The sequence below is a fragment of the Pogona vitticeps genome, chromosome 4 (genome assembly GCF_051106095.1).
Source record: "Pogona vitticeps strain Pit_001003342236 chromosome 4, PviZW2.1, whole genome shotgun sequence".
In the NCBI taxonomy this organism is placed as follows: Eukaryota; Metazoa; Chordata; class Lepidosauria; order Squamata; family Agamidae; genus Pogona; species Pogona vitticeps.
The window spans coordinates 61,481,101-61,501,689 of record NC_135786.1 but is presented as its reverse complement, the minus strand read 5'-3'; the positions used below and the strand labels follow the sequence as shown (position 1 = coordinate 61,501,689).

General features: G+C 38.5%; 1 protein-coding gene across 6 annotated transcripts in view; it reads left to right on the top strand.

Annotated features, from left to right (window-relative positions):
• The first annotated feature begins 602 nt into the window (after nt 1-602).
• ERI3 (ERI1 exoribonuclease family member 3) overlaps nt 603-20,589 on the top strand; it is a 294,532-nt gene continuing 274,545 nt past the window's right edge. The window contains exon 1 of one of the 6 annotated variants that reach the window (XM_020783263.3): nt 603-689. The gene's annotated coding sequence lies outside the window, so the exon portion shown is untranslated. Of the gene's footprint in view, nt 690-9,630; nt 9,729-20,589 lie in introns of those variants that run through there. The other 5 variants (XM_020783265.3, XM_072997527.2, XM_078392817.1 and 2 more) reach the window with 5 other exon arrangements.

The window sequence follows — 20,589 nt, the reverse complement described above, 5'->3', positions numbered from 1 at the left end:
TTACTCAATGATTATAATTAGTTTACATTATTTTATGTAAACATTGTGCATATATAAAAGCATAAATATGAAGGGGAAAGTATTTATTAAACAAATCTGAAACTTTAAAGCAGTCTATGATAGTGTATTTTCAACATATATTCAGTCCAAAATAAGTTTAAAGTCTATCCCACTGTGTTCAAAGAGTTTTTTAAAAAATCAAGTAGGTATTATTACCGGTACTTTCCAAAGAAGTAGCGCTATTAAGCCACAGGACTTCGCCTTTTCCCTCTCTCCCCCCTGCCCCCCTTAATTATTCCTATTATGGGTAATTAGGTTTTGGAATTAAAACAAACTGTTTGAAATGTAAAAAAAATTTTTTTTTGCAAATATAAAGAAAAAATTGAGCGCATTTTATTGTATACATTTATGGGCTCAAGGGAATTTGCTGAGTTCTGTATTGGCCCGTCCTTTCCAGCGCCCATCAGAGAAAGGCGGGTTCCTAGAGCTTTCAGCGGGATACATCCCCGCCTCTTCCAGATCGCACTGAAAACTACGTTTCCCACAACGTCGCACAGCAGCGGCATGCCATCAGTGTCCAGTACGCATGCCGTAACCGCGGAAGCCCGCCCTATGGGGCGGGATCTGCAGCTGTGGTTGGTTGGGACGCCTGCCGTTTAGAGTGAGTTCGAGGGTCAGAGGGCGCGAAGGTGAGTGGCTGCTGTTGGGGACTCGTGGTGCTGAGGGATGGGGTGACCGGGGCCGTCCTGGGGGGCGCGGGTGTGTGGGGTTTCTACATAGGATAATGTCTGAGTGGCGAGGATGGGAGGGGCGTGGAGGATTGGCCCGGAAGGGCCCAGTTGGGCCCTGAGGGCAGGAATGGGGGCGCGGTGCAGGATACATTTGGGGGACGGGGCATGGCCTGAAGCAACGGGTGTTGGTATCTCGACCCCGCTCAAGATGCCGGTTGTTCTGTCAGTGCTGGAGGGCGCGGGTGGCGTGCATTGCAGAACTGGAGTTGTTTCTCCGTAAGGCCTGGCTGACAAGATGCATTGGGGCGGGGATGCAGGGCCCACACGAAGCGGTGTATCAACCTGTACATTTGGGGGGAAAAGGAATAATTGCCGCTGGGAGCCGAAGACACGCAGTAGGGAATGCTGGGTTTTGATGAAGAGAATTGGATGCATTTGGTAGATTTTTGGGGGGCGGGGGAGAGAGGTTTAATATCTAGCATTTTTATGTCTTTAGATATGAAGATATATCGTATGCAGGGGGAGATTGCGTTGGGTGCAGTGGCCGGAATTGCAGTGGGTCAGGGTAGGCAAAGGGTTTATCTAGATGTGGCTGAACTAGGAAAAGAAGAGCAGTTAATTGTCATGGGAAATCTAGAATTATGAGGTGACCACATTTGGTCTGTGTTTGGTGCAGATATACTGAGAATCAAGTACATGTATCTGGAAAAGTCCAGCATGGAAGCTCAAGATGTTGAAAATTGATTGGTAGCTGGGGCTGTTTATTACTTGTTTTTCATAAACAAACCAATTTTTTTCCTTAAAAGAGAAAAAGTCTCTAAAAGCTACAGGTGTTTTCTGAAGTTCTAGAATGGATAGAGATTCAGCACCCCCCCCATGGAGTTCAGGATAGGTGAACTGGAAGTAGAACTACAGATAAAGAGCAAGTATTAAGATGAATAGAATTGGATATATAGCCTTTTGGAGGGAAATGTCTTCTTGAAGAAATAAAATATAGAAGTAGGCTGATACCATCTGTTTAGATTGATATCATAAAACATTTACTGTGTAGCAAATCCCATTGACATCAGTAGAATTTACTTTTGAGTAAACATTTTTAGGATTGCTGTGTCATGTTTCGTCTCTGCAGTGTGCACTTTTAAAAGAACAAAGAGCCTGTAACATGTTTCAAAGCAAAATAAAAATTGACTGAAAGATCTGAGTTTGTATTATATGTAGCTTCCCAACTAAAAAAGTGCCATAACCCCTTCTTGATAAAAGCTTGTTTGTTCTGTGAAGTGTTGCCTGGCCAGATGATGGAATTTGATTAGCTGACATCTAGGCTTCTCAGCAAGTGTCACCTGAATTTGAAACTAGGGCTTTTGGAGTAGCTTTGTCAATATAACCATTCTTATGGAGGATACACTGCATGGCTTTTATCTATGAGAATCACAGATCAAAGATGTTGTCTTTTAGGGAAATCCAGAGCACCAGTGCTTATGGGGCATCCTGTAAGCTGCTTGCCTCCTTTGTAATCTTTATGAAGTTTATGGCTGATTTTTCTAAATGTTGACACTTACATTTCTAGAATGAGGAGTCAGTGCATTTTTCTTGTATCACTGAGTTGTAAAGAGTTTCATTCCCCAGCACTTTTGGCAATTCTTGATACAGGTTATACAGGTAAACTGCTAAGCATTGCCAGATTTGTGAGGAGTAATTACAAGTTCAGTGGTTTCCAGACCTTCTCACATGAGTGTAGTATTTTAGGTAATAAATCTGGTTCACATCAGGTGATGCACAGACTTGTTGGGTTTCACCATGATATTGCACTAGTCGGATGCACACCAGAATGCATCAAACAGCTATGCATAAACTGTGGTCCAGGAAGTCAAGACTGTTAGACATTGTCATTGGAATGTAAGAGTAACTGATACTTCTTATTGGGTCACTAAAAAATAAAATAAATGTCAGTCTTTCATGTAGAAAATTCCACTTCTTTAGGCTTACTGGGATCCCTTCATGGATAGTGCAGAAAAATTGTAGACAAGAGTAAAAAAATTGATGTGAGAGTTGATGTCAGCCCTCTTGAGACTACAGTACTGTCTCAAGTATCCTTTCAGCATGGTTTGGGATTTTTACATCCCTCTCTTAGGATGGAAAGGTTGCCAATTGCCCATTTCCTGCTATAAAACTAAAGTTTCATTTTGGCTGTGGGGGTGGAAAGGTGAACACAAAGCCATAGAAGCTTCTAGTACAAGTTGGAGGTTATAATTTAGTTTATTCACTAGGTAGAAATAGCCAATTGTGCCAAATTGAGATCTAAATAATGTTTTTACTTGGTAAGTATAAGGAGATGTTTCTTCAGTTTGTAGTAATCTCTGGCTTATGTGACGAATCCATGTGGTTGGTGTTGAGAGTCTACCTTGTCTTGTAGGTGGTGCTGTGTGTGGCTATTAATGGTATCCTACATCATCCAGAAAGAAAAGGAAAAGGCTGTGTGGTCCCCAAGATTACACAAATATAAGAGTGGATTAAGTCCTGACTACTAAGTCGCTTTAACATTTAAAAATATATTACATTTTAAAAATCCAGTTCTGAAATTATGAGGTGGAATACTTTTAGTGTTTTATAGTTTTGGGAACCTTTATAGATACACATTACAATATTTATTTCATTTTAATTGTTAATATTAGACTGCTTGACAGTCATGGCTATTGGCTTACTCTTTCACAAGATAACTAGTAGAAGTTAAGCTAGAGTCTAGTCTGAAATGTGAACATGACAAATAACATCTGCACCAGGTAACAACTCCTAATTATGATGAACTAGGTCCTTTTCTCTCTTTAATTTCAAGCATTTGTTTTGGACAAAGCATTCTGCACTTTAGCTTTTTTCTTGTTAGCATTTAAGTGTCTAGCTTAAATTTGCCTGTGTTAATCATAGTATACAGTGACCAAATCTTGTTATAAAGCACTTAATGTTTAAGAACAGTTGCACAAGCTATTTTCACATTTTTGGCGATTGATCTTGTGCCTGGCTGCATGACCTGTTGCTCTATGGATTGTACAGTTGAAGGATGACAGCTTGTGACAAACAGCAAAACCTCTGCTATTGCTTCTATGTTGGGTCTTGTGTGATTATATAATGCAGCAGAATTTTGACAAGTATACGTATTTAGTGTAGAAAATATTGTTTGCATTGAGAGATATAATGTGAAAGGCAAACACTTCCAGTAAAGAGAAGGGGGGGGCTTTCCCAGAATCCAAAAAACTTTAGGATATCAGTTAATTCTGGGATAAGATTAATGAGAATGGATTGCTTCTCAAATATTCTAAAGTAATTCCACAAGTGTTCTGAAGTTGCATGGACTCATTATTATAGTCCACTTGAAAGTATTAACAAAAAAGAGGGTCAGTCATGAAATGGCCAACAAAAAGAGATGCTAATATCAGATTGGTGTCATCAAAATGACTGATTTGAAAAATGCATTATGTATTTTGACAACACACACACTTCACAGGTTATTTCAAATTGCTTTGTGACCAAGTTCAGCTTTGTTTTCTAAAGAGAAGCATTTTTCCGTGTCTCTCTCCAGCATAGTTTTGATTACATTTGGATGAATGAACTGTGCAAATTAGTGAAATTATGTGTTAGCAGGACCTGATTACTGTATATGCTCGAGTATAAGCCTAGTTTTTCAGCGCAGTTTTTTGCTGAAAAAGCTCCCCCCTCGGCTTATACTCGAGTCAGTCTCAAAATTACATGTTCTCCCCTGCAGTGCAGGTGTTCTCCGGACTTCCCCGCTCATCTACGGGCGCCTGCAGCCTCTGGAGGTGGTCTGATGACCCGGCTTAAGTACACTGCATTTCTGCTTCCAGGACACTCCCATCTTCCTCCTTTTCCATATTCTATGTACCCACCTTCCTCCTCCATCCTCTGTCTCCCTCCATCTTATTATGCAGCAGTAGAGCAGTAGATAAGTGCATCATCTAGTATGAGTCCTCCCTCCGCAGGCAGTGAAGTGTGTCTCGCAGCTCAGAAGGGCAGTATCTTCAAAAACATTTAACCTACTGATACCTCAATTCATGTAATTGTATTGGTATCTATTTTTATTTTTGAAATTTACTAGTAGCTGCTGCATTTTCCACCCTTGGCTTATACTCGAGTCATATGTTTTCCCATTTTTGGTGGTATAATTGGGTAACTTGGCTTATATTCGGCTTATACTCGAGTATATACGGTATATATCTTTGGGCAGGTGCGTATTGTAATGCTTTTCTGTTTCTTAAAAAAAATCACATTTTCTGAAAATGCTGAATTGGAATTTTGTCATTGTGACCTTGCCCTAATTTGATTGCCATTTTGTTTTACAGTATTTGCAATGCAAATGAAACTTTTAAAAAGTTTGTTTCACTTGCTGAATGTATTCAAACCTGTTCTGAAAGTCAAAATTAGTTGACCTGAAATACCCAAGAACTGATGATGATGAACCAAATACTGTCTTAGGCAAGAAGGCTTACATCCTAAATCTAGTACTGTAGTTATATTTTATCTTCTTGACCTATGTTAATGAAAATTAAAATGTGCGTGGAAGACCAGATAGATTCCGTGTTTGCCTGTACTGTAGTGTTTATGCTACGGGTAGGCTTGGTCAATAACCATTTTGTCAGTACTTGGATGTTAGTGTTGCAAAATATCTGTAGTACAGTAGGTGCTTTGTTACTATGTACTGTATTGGAAAAGGAAATGATTAAAACAAAATGTTATGGCACTGATCAGTGTTATATATTTTTATGTAACTGATTTCAATATTGAAATGGTTTGTTGACTTATTCAATAAAAACTTGAGTGTGAAATTTAACAGATTTCCCTCCAAATAAAAAAGTTCTTAAAATTTATTAGGAAACAAATGCTCTGAATAATTTAGATATTCTATGCAGAAAGAAATGTCTGGTTTTGCTTCAAAACTTTTTTAATTTGAATTCTAATATTTTAAGAGATAATAGTTCAAGAGTATACATTTCTCTTGCATTGTATACTGTATACTTAAGCAGAAGAAGTATTAATGTTGAAAATAACTGCAGAGCTATGGATTTACATTTATTATCTGTGCATGCTGTACATGCATACTAGACTCAGTCACTTAAAAAATCTTCAGTGGTATGTGTATTAGTATTTTTTGTATAACAAGAAATATTAATATAGCTGCCAAAAACAAATAAGAAAACATAGTCTTGTGGCATCTTTAAGACAGATTTATTTCATTCTTAAGTCCCATATTAATTGCTATGTAGAAAACTCAAATGTGCCTGATTTTGTGTCCTTGCACACTGTTGGTTAATTATATAAAACAGTATGGAAATTCTAGAAGTGGATACTTCCTGTTGATAGTATATTTGGGGGAGGGAGATGCATCATAAGCCTCAATAGTGTGAGATGATGTTATTGAGAGGTGCCACCTGCTTTATACTCTACCTTAAAAATAAGAATCTTGTGTTGTTCTTGTATATTTTTATATACTGTGGCTTAATGATGGACAGGTGCTAAACCATCAGCTGATGCCAAAGCAAGAATGTGACTTCATTTGCATTTGTGTAAAGTGTATGTTATCACATGTCCCCAAAATAAACAAAATATGTGAAAATTAGTTTGTACAATAATGGTATTTTTTCTCCACTATACTTGCTAGAGAGGAGAGACTATTAGGTAATTAAAACTTACCACACTATAAACTTTATTTTTTAGACTTCTGCTGTTAGCTTTTAGGAATATAGAATTGGAAATGGCAAATCAGATTTGCCAGCTTGCTTATTACAAATTTTCCTCAGCTGAGGTTCACAACTAGTGATGGTCGATGGAGCTATAACTGAAAGTGGGAATAGACTGATAACTATTGCAGTGGTTTGAAAATTAAAATTTTAGGGTTAAACTGGGAAATTAATTCTTTGATATTAATGTTTTAAACTGAAAATGATTAATTTGTCAAATTAACATTTATTAACATGTGTATTAAATAATTCTGGGGGAAAACTGAGAAATAAAGTTCTTTGACCACTGACCTCATTCCTTCACTATCGACAATTGATAAATGCTTGCTTGGTTGCTTCGAAGTTATCTTCCTCTATCTTGCACTTTTTTCTAGGTGGACCACAAATCCCATACTTCACTTATATAGGATAATGGCATATTACAGTCCTGAAACTATGAGCTGGAAAAAAAAGTTTGCCTTAAAACAGGACTGAATTTCCTCACCTGCAGGGAAAGAGACAGTCAGGATCATTATCAGCAGTAGCTCTCTAAAAAGCCAATAATTCTTTCTCTACTTCCAGTTATATTTCTTTAGTATAAGACTGTAATAATAGCATTACAAAGTGGTATAATTTCTCCCCCAAGTCAATTTTCTGGATCAGTATTCAGGTCATAGTCGCCAATTCCTGTTGCACCCATCACAAGATCAAGATAGTCACAGCTGAAAAAAAAATACTGACTTCCATCTGCAATGGATAATATTTTGAAAAAACAATGTTTGAAGTAAAGCCAGCAGCCTATGTGGAAGAAGACGTTGGATGATTTGCTTGGTCCTTCCCCTAAATGCCTCTCTAGACCAGGGGTTCCCAACTTTGGGTCCCCAGATGTTATCAGACTGTAAGGAATGCTGGCCAGCACAGCTAGTAGCGAAGGCTTCCAGGAGTTTCAGTCCAAGAACATTTAGGGATCCAAGGATGGGAACCACTGCTCTAGATGTTGTTAAAGAGGGAGCTGTTTTGTTAGCCTTGTTGCAGCAAGAATGGGTAATACCAGGTTCCCAGTTCAGTCAGTTTGTTCTTAGTCTTCCAATATAGCCAAAGAACTTCATTCTTCTTCAAAAATTATTCATGGCAGACTGAAGCCAGTAATTTTTTCCCAGTTGTATGGCTGTCTTGTCATGATGAGTGCAGTATGAGTTGGTCACTGTGACCTGAATAGTTGGGCAGGAGAGGAAGAGATAAGGAAAAAACCAGATCTCTCATCGAGATTGTACTTTCACTCAAAGCTTCTTAGTGTGTTATGTTAAATAAAAGTGAATTTCACCAAATTTAACAAGTCAGTCCTAATATGTTATTTACAAGGTCTGCAATGTACCAAAATCTCATCACTGTCAGTACCTTAGATTGGTCTTTAAGTACCATTAGTATGTTTTGTACTTGTACTGCAAGATCTTTCTGAATGGTCTCACAAGATGCTAACAGGTTGATTATTGATAAGGCTGAGCTTGGTGAAGATGGAATGTCGAGTAAGGCGAGGACCAGTAGGAACGTACTTGGCAATTTCTTAAGATTTGCAGTTCTTCACAGTGCCCAGGCTTGTTTATGTAGCTAAATAAATTATCTTGATGGTCTGTCCTATATCTTAAGGATGCCTGAGATAGAGAAGAGGACTAATCTATGGAACCTAGCATTTTTCACTAATGGTGTTCAGTGTGGAGTAAGGTAAAGGTAAAGGGTACCTTTGACATTCTTCGTCCAGTCATGTCTGACTCTAGGGGGCGGTGCTCGTCCCGTTTTCAAGCCATAGAGCCAGCGCTTGTCTGAAGACAGTTTCCGTTGTCACGTGGCTAGCGTGACTAGGGAATGCAGTTGTGTAGTACAAGCTAAATATGAATAGGTCAGTTTCTCTCTCTGTGTGTGCGTGTCTCTCTCTCTCTCTCTCTCTCTCTGTGTGTATGTGTTTGGTAACACCCTTATGGTGTGTTGCCAAACATACATATGAGGGTATGAGGAACACCCTTAGAATCAAAGTTATATTTGTAACTTGTCTTTGTTATGGCTGACATTTGACTTCTATCCATTAATTCTGTTGATGTGCATGTACAATGTTCATCCTTCATCCTTATCTCTTCTGATACTTTGTGCCACAAATCTTTTCCCTTTTCTTATCAGGACATATTTACGGTGCACATAAGTAAATTGTTCAGACATACTTGGCATGTTTTGTAAATGTGATCTGGCTTATGCGTTTGGGGATATCTCATGTAGAAAAGAAGATAATAGGTCCACCTGCTGGATTTGTATGCAAAGAAATGTTAGGAATCTCTGTCCTATGTCGCGTTTTTGTTTCCTTGCTACAAGGAGCAATGACTGCACTTTCATTGGAGAAATACAGGTATTTGTGCATTATAAAGTCATGGGTGAATTAAGGTCCATAGCCTATGTTAAGCAAATAAGTGCATGCAGATATTTTCAGTGAATATCCTAACCTTTTGGTATATGTCAGTGCAGCCTTTTTAACAACTTGTTGGTCAGTATTTCACAACTATGTTGGATGGGAGACTGATTGTATGCACAACTGCTGTTCTATGAGGGTGGATTGTTCTTTTGGATTGTCATCTATTCTGATGTTCTGAATAGACTGTGTTTGAATTCCACCAATAGCAGTGACTGGGTCAGAAATGATACAAGGACAGTAACCTGAAATATGTGAATTATATTGCCCTTTGAAACCATCCTTATATAATTGACTGCAGAATGATATCATCAAAATCCAAACAGTTGACTGCTATATGAATTTATATGCTTTTTGTTGAAAACTGGCTATTCAAATTATCTGTCTCATTTGTGCCCATGGATGGGTTTGATTTGTTTTAATTACATTTTCCAGTAAAATTTAAATATTAGCATTATGCACAAAGATCCCATAAAGCTAAGATTCATAGGCTACTTTGTTTCTCTGGAAAAATTAGTTGCATGCTTGCGTATCATTCATTGCAAGGCAAGTGTTAACATAGTTATCTTGGAGCGGATAGGGACTCATTCTTTCCTTTGCCATTAGTGGCTTAAAGTGTCCTGATTTCTCTTTGTTCTCCCATTGTCTACCTTTATTTTTGTCTTTTTTCTGTTGCTTGCATAAATGCACACTATTTCTTTTGTTGCTCTTTCTTCAGGTTCATACAGATCCGAATGACAGTCTTGGTGCCAGTTCTTCTCAGTAGCCCTTTGGCAAACAAGGTTATGCAACTGGGATCATAATGCAGTATAAGAGGTATCTTACTGGATCACATAATCTAGCTCAAAATATGGCTTAATGTGAACCAGAACATATCAGAGTTTAGTTCTGCAGCATGGTTTTTGTATCAGAGCTCAGCCCTGGACCATGTTAAACAGGATATTAATAGACTTTCATTGTTATATTCTACCAAGGAATGGGAATTGTTTGACTCCTGCAAGCTTCTTTTAAAGCAGGGTAGATAAAAATCAATGATTTTTCAAAAAGAAATCAAATTGATTTAAATTTAAAAAATAAAAAAAAAATCTAAAACCATGATTTAATTCAGTTCATCCTGTTTTAAAGACAGTATTGTTTCTGTTCTGTTGGGTTAATGAAATACATATGGGATCTAGATTTCAAGTAGAAAATCATGTATCTTGCAGATATTTTTATTTGGTTAGATTACTTTTTAGAACAGAAGCAGATATTTTGATGTTATCTAAGTTGAGTGGGGACTCTGATGAAATTCAGTATTGATTTCTAAATGTCACGTTCAGAGTCATGACCCTGTTGTTTCATATAGCATAGGATAGCTCTCCTCTTCTCTATTTCCGGTGATCTGTTGTCGAAATCATCTGTAGCAAAGGTTCCCAAATTTGGGGACCAGAAAAATTGCAGTCCAAGGACATCTGAGGCGCCCAGTTTGGGAACCACTGGTCTGAAGTTATTAAGTGCTCTGCATAAATAAGGACAAAGATGAAAAACAGCTGCATCTTGACTTTCAGTACAAAAGACTAAGAATTACAGCGCAGAGAAATGTAGGAGAGATAAATTTTGCGGTGCCAGAAAGATGGAATTTTTAACAGAATGATTCCCAACCTTGGATCATTCTTTCAGCAATTATATGCCCATTGATTTGTCTTGAATAGAGATGAGCACAAATTAAAAGACAAATAACCAAATTCATCTAAAAACTGCTAATTTGTCAATTTGTATTTGTAGAAATCAATGCCCTCAATAAATACAAATCAATGAATTCTCAGAGATTTTTGATTCGTCAGTTCATTTCACTATAAAACACACACACCCAGGCATCCAGAGACACCAGAACTGCAGAGGAGCTTCCTCTTCCTCTCCTCTATAATCCCTCCAAGTTTAGTGAAAATTGGATTTCCCAAAGCTAGCTGATAAAGGGCATCTCAGTGGGAAATGTGCTTTACAAACTGATCATTGCACAGTATGAAAAGTAGCATGTAATGTAACAATGCTGTTTCAAGAAGTATCAACTTTTTTCTTGAGACTAATTGGATAAATATTCATATGCATTTGAGTGTGAGGATACGCATGAGAGGAAATAGTTTAACAGTGAATTCTAAGAAAGAATACATATACACCCATGTAAATGTTTGTATGTATTTTTGGAAACCAGTAAAACAAAGTAAAAGTTGCTATTTGTTTAAACACTGAACATATTTCCAGTAACTTAGCGAAGGTAAAGGTTCCCCTTGACAATTTGTCCAGTCGTGTCCGACTCTAGGGGACGGTGCTCATCCCCGTTTCCAAGTCATAGAGCCAGTGTTTGTCCGTAGACAATCTCCGTGGTCACGTGGCCAGCGTGACTAGACACGGAACGCTGTTACCTTCCCAGTGTGGTGGTACCTGTTACATACAGCTATGACATCACCTGCCCGTCACTGCTGAAGCTGTGTGTCATCTACCAATGGCGTGACGGAGGGTGGGACATAAGGGGTGGAGCTGTTGTATATAAGGGGAGTGAATGGTGTGAGTGATTCAGATAGGGCCAGATAGGGCTTAGAGATAGGGTTGAGATAGGGAGATAGGGATTGGAGATACTGTGGGATAAGAACTGTGTTATATAGTGAGGGTCTGTGAGAGTGTGTGTGTTATTGTTATATTATTATAGTGATTGCTTTATTATTATTATTCAAGTGATTTACCATTCCTTTTGTTTGTATACAATAAACCTAAGTTTTTATTTTGAAATCATACTTTGGCCTGAAGCTTTATTTGAGGGAATGGTTGGTGGCAGTGGAAACGAAGAGTGATTGAGTGTGACGTAGCGGCCCCTTTGTGAGGTATAAGGTGGCTGTTACAGTACCTACTCGCATTTTTACATTCTTTCGAACTGTTAGGTTGGCAGGAGCGGCGACAAGTGATGGGAGTTCACTCCGACATGTGGATTCGAATTGCTGGTCTTTCGACCTTGCAGCCCAGAGGCTTCTGCAGGTTAACTCTCAGCGCCACCACGTCCCTAAGAAGTTAGCAAAAGTATTGTGCAAACACTTTATTTCTCATGTCATGACAACAATAAAAGCTGTAGTACTCATCAACTGGAATGACTTGTGAAATCCCAAAATTTTAACATGGTGCAGCAGCTTCTGGGATCACTGAATAATATAAAACTAATAATGTAAAGTAACAGGTCAACTGAAGGCAGAATGTGCTGAGATATTTTGTTTTGTTTTTTAAGCTTATACTGATACCATTATGAAGTCAAGTTCCTATTTTTTCTGATTTGCTCAAAAGTCTTTAAAATTACCTGAGCAAAGAATTCATATTTGTTTGTTTGTTTGTTTGTTTATTTATTTATTTATTTGACTTGCATGCCGTAGACGTTAGAGTAGGTTGTTTCTTCCTTCATTTCTGTTTGGTCATTTAAAGCCGTTGCCTGCCCCTTCCTCCCCCCTTATATTAATTCCAGAGCTAGTGTAAGGCCTTCCTCTTACGTTTTGCACATTGAAAACATAAGGGCATTTAATTTCTGCAGTTCCACATACCTTCTTTCTATGTTATGCAGGCTGAAGTTCTGATACTGAAGAAGCACCGGCTGCAAATCTTTCTTCAGTTTAAGAGAGAAATTGGGTTTCCCTCTCTAAATGTGGACTGTTCTGCATAATCTTGGAGGGAACATGGCAAAGGAATCCTCCCAGGGACTTTAGAACTGCAGCTGTAGTCCTTTACTGGGTCAATTTATCTCAAATTTTGTCTTGTGCATAATTTGCACATGAAGGGACCATACTTTTTGTTATTTGTGTTACCCATATCTGTTCATGTTTCTAAGGTTAACATATTTTAAAATAAAACATGAAAGACCTCAAATCTTTTCATTATTGGTGTTCTTTTTTTTAAGGTTTGCCACTGTATTTGTGGAGTGATTGCTCTGAGTATAATACATCATTACATTTTTATTTACCTCTTTTCTAATATGGTGGATATGCTTCTGATCAGATAGCACATTTATGTGTTCTTGTCTATTTTTTTAAAAAGTTTTTGGTATGTATAGTTAATTATAAGGTTTGGCTATATCCATAGTCCCTTTCATAGTTTCCTTCTTCATATCGTGTATATGCATGAAAGAAGCTGCATCTGTTGACTCTTCCTCCAGTTTGATCCAGAAGTTTGAAAAGCAACCATTGCAACTGAATGCAATTGGGAATCCTGGGTAATCAAATAGAGCCATCTATGTCCGTACAGGATAGTTCTGACCTGAGATCAAAGATGTGGCCAGTGGGTAGGATGTGAGTCACAGCTTTCTTTCTCCCTTCCATTTATTTATTCTATTGTGGGGAGCAACTTCTGAAAGGGGCTATTGATTAGGAACATTTTAGTAGTTTTGTCTTCCTTTAAATGTTTGAGATATTGATGACTAATACAAGCCTGCCTTGATTACCACAGTGCTGTGAGTTATCTAACTGTTCACTCTGTTCTAGCAGTACATAAGCTTCCATCTGCAACAATTAGGTCATGAGCAAGACACGATATGGCAATTGAGACAGAAGTCCTATACGCTTACCTGAGAGTCTCTTCAAATTTAGTGGGGCCTCCCTCTCAGTAGATGTATAGGGCTGAACTGTAATAGTATATCTCACTCCTCTGGGCAGATAGGTCCTGTAATATTGATGCTGAAAGTTTGATACCACACTTCTGAATCTGGTAAAGTCCTTGGTGATATCTGCCTGTTTTACAGCTTAAAGAAGTGGTGGTAAGCCGGATAATATAATATAAATATTGGGTGAAATCCTGTTGCTTAGCATAGTTAGTTGCAGTTAGAGTAGGCCCATTGAATTAGTGGAAATTTGGTGGATCAACTGCTCCATAAGTTATGTTGATTCAGTAGACTTGCTCCAGTTCTTCTTTCTGTCATTGGCTGGATATGGTTAGTTGAAATGGCATTCACTGTCAGAGGTTATATTCTTGCACTTCAATAGTATCAGAGTCCTACACATTCCTTTTCATTCTTTTCCTTGATGCTATTTTAAAACGTTAGTATTTCAGGTTATATCTATTCAATAAAAATACAAAATGTTTATTTATTTATTTATTTATTTATTTACTTACTTACTTATTTATATTATATTTTATTATATTATATTATATTATATTATATTATATTATATTATATTATATTATATTATATTATATTATATTATATTATTTATTTGATTTATACCCCGCCTATCTAGACCACCGGACCACTCTAGGCGGCTTTCAATTTAAATCTGATAAAAATATTTGAAACTATATGATAATGCCTGGAAAAATTACAGAAGCTACATATTAACTAGAGATGGAGGTATTCGTAAAATCAGGGAGCTGGACAGGGGACAGATTGTATTTGTCTTCAGTGTGGAAGGGATTGTCACTCTCGAATTGGCCTTCTCAGCCACACTAGATGCTGTTCCAAGTCCTCCATACAGAGCATGTTACCATAGTCTCTCGAGACTGAAGGATGCCTAATCTAAAAGACTTAACTTTGTTTAGGAAAATAAAACACAGCTGGATTTTGTGTGCTTTGCCATGGAATTGGTCCTTTTTACCAGGATTACACCAGATGTTCACTTTCAAAATGTTATTTTTGGGGGGGACAAGTCTTTGTGTATGTATGTGTATATGAGAGAGAGAGAGAGAGAGAGAGAGAGAGAGAGATGGCGAGAGATGGCTGCTATAAGCCTGATTATTAACTGGCTTCTGTCCAAAATTACAATTCAAGGTTTGCAGTAGTTATTAGTTGGTTCATCCTCTCATGAGGAGATTGTGCATGCCTTAAAATCGGTACAGTAGGACCTCTGTATCTGCAGGATCAGTATCTACAATTTCAGTTATCTGGTTTACTTTATCCCTATACTGTATTCAACATACAAAGGGGTGGGTTTTGTGGCCTTTGTCCTGCCTCCTTGTATGTTGTATATAGGGTTTGCTGCTATCACAATTTCAAGCATTCATCGTAAATTGTGGAATAAATCCCCGGGGATATGGGGATTCAACTATGTTGCCATTTAAATGTATTATGCAGTGTCTATATTCATACAGATATCATTCTTGAAATCTGTGAGATGAATCCTGTAATTTCTACTTAATACCAGAACTCACAAAAGAGGGTTTCTGTGCACCCATATGTCGATCATTTAAAATAAGGTGGAAGCCAAGGCCACCCCACACAGTTTGGAAGCAGAGTTTTTATATCGGAAGATGGCTCCCACCCTTTTGTTTTCCTCCAGTTGGCAGCCTGTTTATAACTCACTCATTGAACACTGCTCACAGGATTGACTGAGGTGCCCACTTATATACTGTACAGTGGGGTCTTGACTTAAGAACGGCTCGAGTTAAGAACATTTTGACTTAAGAACCACTCTCATAGGAAAATATTGACTTGACTTACATACTTAGATTTGAGTTACAAACTGAAAAAAAACCATGTGGGAGGCAGGGAAAGTGCAAAATTTGAACTTTCAGTTAACTGTTGGCCAGTGCAAAGGGTGCCTGTCTGCTTCCTCACTCCTCCCAGCATTTAGAGAGTGGATTGGGAGACAGTCTTCAGACTGCCTGGTACTGCACTGCCTGGACTGTATTTTCCCTGCCTTCCCTGAACCTTTCTTGACCTAAGAAAAAAAGAAACAGAATATCCCCCTCTAGTGGTCGAAGGCAGAATAGCAGCTTCCCATTAGTTTCTATGGACGGAAAAGAGGAGATACGGATCAAATGGTTTTCAATGCATTCCTATGGGAAATGCAGATTTGACCTGCAAACTTTTTAACAATGAGAACCGCCTTCCAATACGGATTAAGTTCTCAAGTCAAGACCCCACTGTATACACTGGTACCAGTGCAACAGCGCTCAAATGTTTACAAAGCAGAGAAAAGTGAAAGCTGAGCATATGAGAGTTGTGCCGCCAAGCATGCATGCTGTAGTGGTGTATTTGCAACACATTCTTTAGGTAGGGACTCCCCACCATTCACCAAAATGAGAAAGTGAGGGAATTGAGTTTTTCTTGAGGTTTAATAATGAAGAAAATCTACTTTGTCATTCATCATAGCGTTCAATTAATGTCACAACTTTTGACTTATATCTTGTCTTACACTGTTAATGTATGTGCCTATCCCTGCCATTATTCAATTTTTGGTGTAGCTTTAAATGTCCTGGTTTGTATCCCTGGGTCTACATGTATCCCAGGTTGGAAATCACTGATCTAGATGGCTCTAAACAGGGTCACTTTGAGGTGCAGTATGTCATTCAGGGAGATCCTTGCATTCATATGCAAGGATCGACCACATTGCACTTCAACTGAGGCTGTTTTAACATGACGGAGACCAGTTTTCCCCTTTAAAAGAAAAGGAGGTTCCTCATTTCTCAGGATCGTTAAATGGCTTAAGCAGAGTGCAGATGAAGAGTAGGAAAGGGTTTTTTCTCTCATCGTCTTTCCCTTTAAAAGGGGAAAAATCATCCTCTTGTCTCCTTTTTCTGTCTAAATTGTTTAATAATCTTGAGATGGGAGGCTTCTTTCCACCCTCTGTGGAGGGGAAGGGAGGCAAAGCTTTCCATGTATTTTTAATTGTTACTAATCTACATAGCACGTCAGTGGTGATTTCAAAGAACTTTTTAAAAAAGCCCTTGCAAAGCATTGCTGATGTGTTAGCAATAATTAAGAATAAATGCAGTACTTCCCTTCCCCTCTGCAGGTGAGTGGAAAGGAAGCTTTCCAGTTCTCAAGATCGTTAAGTGGTTTCACTAAAGTCAGTTGGGCAGCCGCTTTGATTTGATTCCAGTGCTGAAACTGAACACATGCTGAAACTGAATCAAAACCCTTCCCACACCAAAAACACTGTAACTTCTGATGCGGACCCAACAAAGTGCAGGCAGGCATCCATCAGGGGCAAGTTGGTTTGTAATGACACCTTTTTCCCAGGAAAAGGAGTGGACCAGCCTGTCCCCAATCCAAATAGTGCAATAAATGCTTGTCTGATTGCAGTTTCAGACAAGTTTGTTATCGCACAGTTTGCTTTCAAGAAAGAAGCAATGACTGTGGAAGATCATGAAATTCTGCAGTCTTCTATAATTATTGCAAATGTTGAGATAATGACATTTTGCTTTCACAGTCAGAATTTTAAAATCTGCTGGTCCTTTTGTTTAACTGTGAAGAAATTCGGTAGATGGTTATTAGAAACAAACTATGTGAAATGCCTAATTTTACTGTTTTTAGTGTAGTAGTGATCATGTTATACCCCTTTGCCCTAGCTGTTAAATTCAGAACTTGGGGGGGGGATGGAAGTCCTAATTTAGCACCATAAACATGATTGAATATAGGTAAAGGTAAAGGTTCCTCATGACATTTAGTCCAGTTGTGTCCGACTCTAGGGCGTGGTGCTCATCCCTGTTTCCAAGCCATAGAGCTAGTGTTTGTCCGAAGACAGTTTCCGTGGTTACGTGGCCACTGCAACTAGACCCAGAACACCGTTACCTTCCCACCGAGGTGGTACCTATTTATCTACTTGCATTTTTACATGCTTTTGAACTACTAGGTTGGCAGGAGGTGGGACAAGCGACGGGCATTCACTCTGTCGTATGGATTTGATCTTACGACTGCTGGTTTTCTGACCTTGCAGCACAGAGGCTTCTGCAGTTTAACCTGCAGCGCCACCATGTGATTGAATATACATGGGTTGAAATCCAGAGTTTAAAGATTTAAGGACTTGAAAGCCTCTGACTCAGCAAATGGATTTTGTTGGGTTTGCTTTCTTCCACACTGAGCTTAATTTCTTTTTTAATTTCAAGTCATTTCTGACAAAATACAGTGATGCCCCGCATAGCGACGTTAATCCGTTCCGGATTAATCATCGCTATCCGGAATCGTCGCTAAATGGAACTAAAAACCCCATAGGAATGCATTAAACTTCGTTTAATGCGTTCCTATGGGGCCCAAACTCACCGTTCAGTGAAGATCCTCCATAGCGCCGCCATTTTCGCCGCCTCGGTAAGCGAGGGCAGCGTGCGAAAATGCTTGCGGCGCCCATTTTGGGCACGCGGCGGCCATTTTGGAACCGCCGATCAGTTGTTCTAAAAACATCGCAATGCGAAGATCGCAATGCGATGTTTGCCCATTCAGAACATCACAATGCGATCGCATTAGCGATCCCAAAAAATAGATCGCTATGCGGATTCGTCGTTAAACGGTGCGCTCATTATGTGAGGCACCACTGTAATAAAGAAATGTTCAAATTTTAGGAAGATGGTGTCAGGAAACGAACTGAATGAAATCCTTACCCAGTTTCTGTAGTTTTAATATGTTTATGAATGGGAAGAGTTTGTTATGTTTATTGGATGTATTTCTTATAGTGGTTGTGTCCGTTTATTACAGTAGGTGTGTTCCTTGCTTGCTTATAAGAGTTACCGTAGGTAGTTAGCGTGGTCTGCCACAGTAAAATATTTGAGAAGCCCTTCACTACAGAGCATTCCATCTGCCTGATAGCCCTACAGCTACACTATTTGGCAGCTTTGCAGATTTAAAAGGCATCTTTCTGGAATATGTGTTACTCCATGATGGGTTCGAAGTGACTGTTACTAACTTCTATTCAGCTGTAATGCATTTATTAATGACAATAAAAAGCAGTAGATGGAAAGATGGTAGTTATGGCAAGGAATAGGTATAATGTTAGGCTACAAGGGCAGCTGCTTATTACTTTTGTAGCTTGGCCTTCCAGTTTCTGAGGCTTGATCTGCTTCTTTATGGAAACAACATCCTTCACTTCTGGTGTTCAACTTCCCCCTCCCCTTACCATGTTAATACACTATAGGGTACTGTGAACTAATCTTTTTCATAAAGATTTATTCTTGATGAGTGGCCTGGTGGTCTCTTACTGATCCATGAGCAGTGTGAGTGTGTATTTCTAACCAAAAATCCTTCTGTGCAAAGGTTACAAAATGTGTATTTACCTGACCTGCTCATCTGCAATTATCTTCTAATCTGGTTCCTTGCTGGTCTCTCAGGTAAATACAGTATTAGTTGTTCTTTAAGGCATATTATTTACCTCATTAAGTGTGTGTTTTGACATGTGAGTTATTTACCTGATGGAGTAATGAATACAGAGGAGCAGTTAGTAGGTATAGTAAAAATAACCCATAATGTTCACAGGCAAGTATTCTGCCTTTCTTTGTTCTTTGGTGTACATCTTTCCTGCTCTGCCTAATAGTCTCCAAAGGGTGTTTCCTTCTCCTTCTTATAGCAGGAAGACATTAATAATGCAGATGGCAATGCAAGAAAGGTCTATGACTCTGTAGTTTTGTACTATAGGTAACCTCCGTTAGTGGGGGTAGAGGCAAGTCACCAGCAGTTAGCTATCAGGGCATATTTTCCCTTTGAGGGATCATCTTTATGGAAAGAATAGTAAAAAGCTGTAAATGCTGAATAACTATCAAGTTGATTATTTTTTTCCCCTTTGAGGGATCATCTTTATAGCAAGAACAGTGAACAGCTGTAAACACTGATACCTATTTGGTAGCCTGTGTGAATGCTAGTTTATGCAAGTCAGTATAGTAGGGAATGGTAGATGTAACCAACTTATACTGAATATGTGTTTGGTCCAAAATGTAAATGCATGGAATGTTTTCATGCACATTATACTGTTTGACATTCTAATCACACAGTCTTTATAGTGGCTTAGGAAAGTTAGTTTCTTCATTTTGAGTTAGGTCTCAACTTGTGTGGTCAAAGAGTACAAAGCCTGTTGGATATTCAGTTGCACACTGATGCTGGAAACTGTGCCAATCTGCAGCCTTATCTTAAGAAAAGTGCTGAGGATCTTGCATTTTCAAAAGGATATTAGTTTCTAAGTGGAGAGCTGAGTGTTGTGATCTTAAGTTTGCACGTGTGTTTATTTTGGGGGTGGCATGAGTGGTTTTAAGAACTTTAAGCCCTAGGATAAGTCTGTTGTTATCTTCAATACTGGTTTTATAAGTTACTGTAGGGGCTACATGCCTGCAGTATATTTAACTAGATATAAAGGCATTAGTTGATCAGCATGATTTAATATCAGCTCATTAGTTGCATTTATATAACAATAGGCGATTCCTTTATTAGACTAATAAAATATCGCACAAACAGTAAACTTCTATGGATAAAAGCTACTTCTTCAGCATTATGCACCAATATTTTATGGACAGTGCAGAAAAAATGTAAACAAGAGTCCCAAAAATTCATGGCAGATTGTTGTCCCAGGACTCTTATTTGCAATTTTTGCATTATCCATAAAATATTGGTGCCTACGCCTGAAGAAGTGGATTTTAGCAACAAAAGTAGGTGTCCGTTTGATTTTTTTAAAGTGTATTTCCTATTGTTGCATTTGTGTAATTTTAAAATACCACACAGTTTTTTCCTAAGAGTTTGCAGCATTAGTAACAATTAGCCCCATGTCAAGGTGTTTAGTGTGGCAGATGTTGTCTTCCATGCATTGTATCCTTAAACTGAATCTCCTGAAGGAAAATTAAACTGAGAATAACTTTATAGCTGAGTGGGGTTTTGGATCTGTGTCTCTCTCATTTATATCCAGCACTCTGTCTACTATCTCACATTGCTCTAGTCATTGCTTTTTAAAATAAGGTCTGAAACAGATCAGCCATGGCA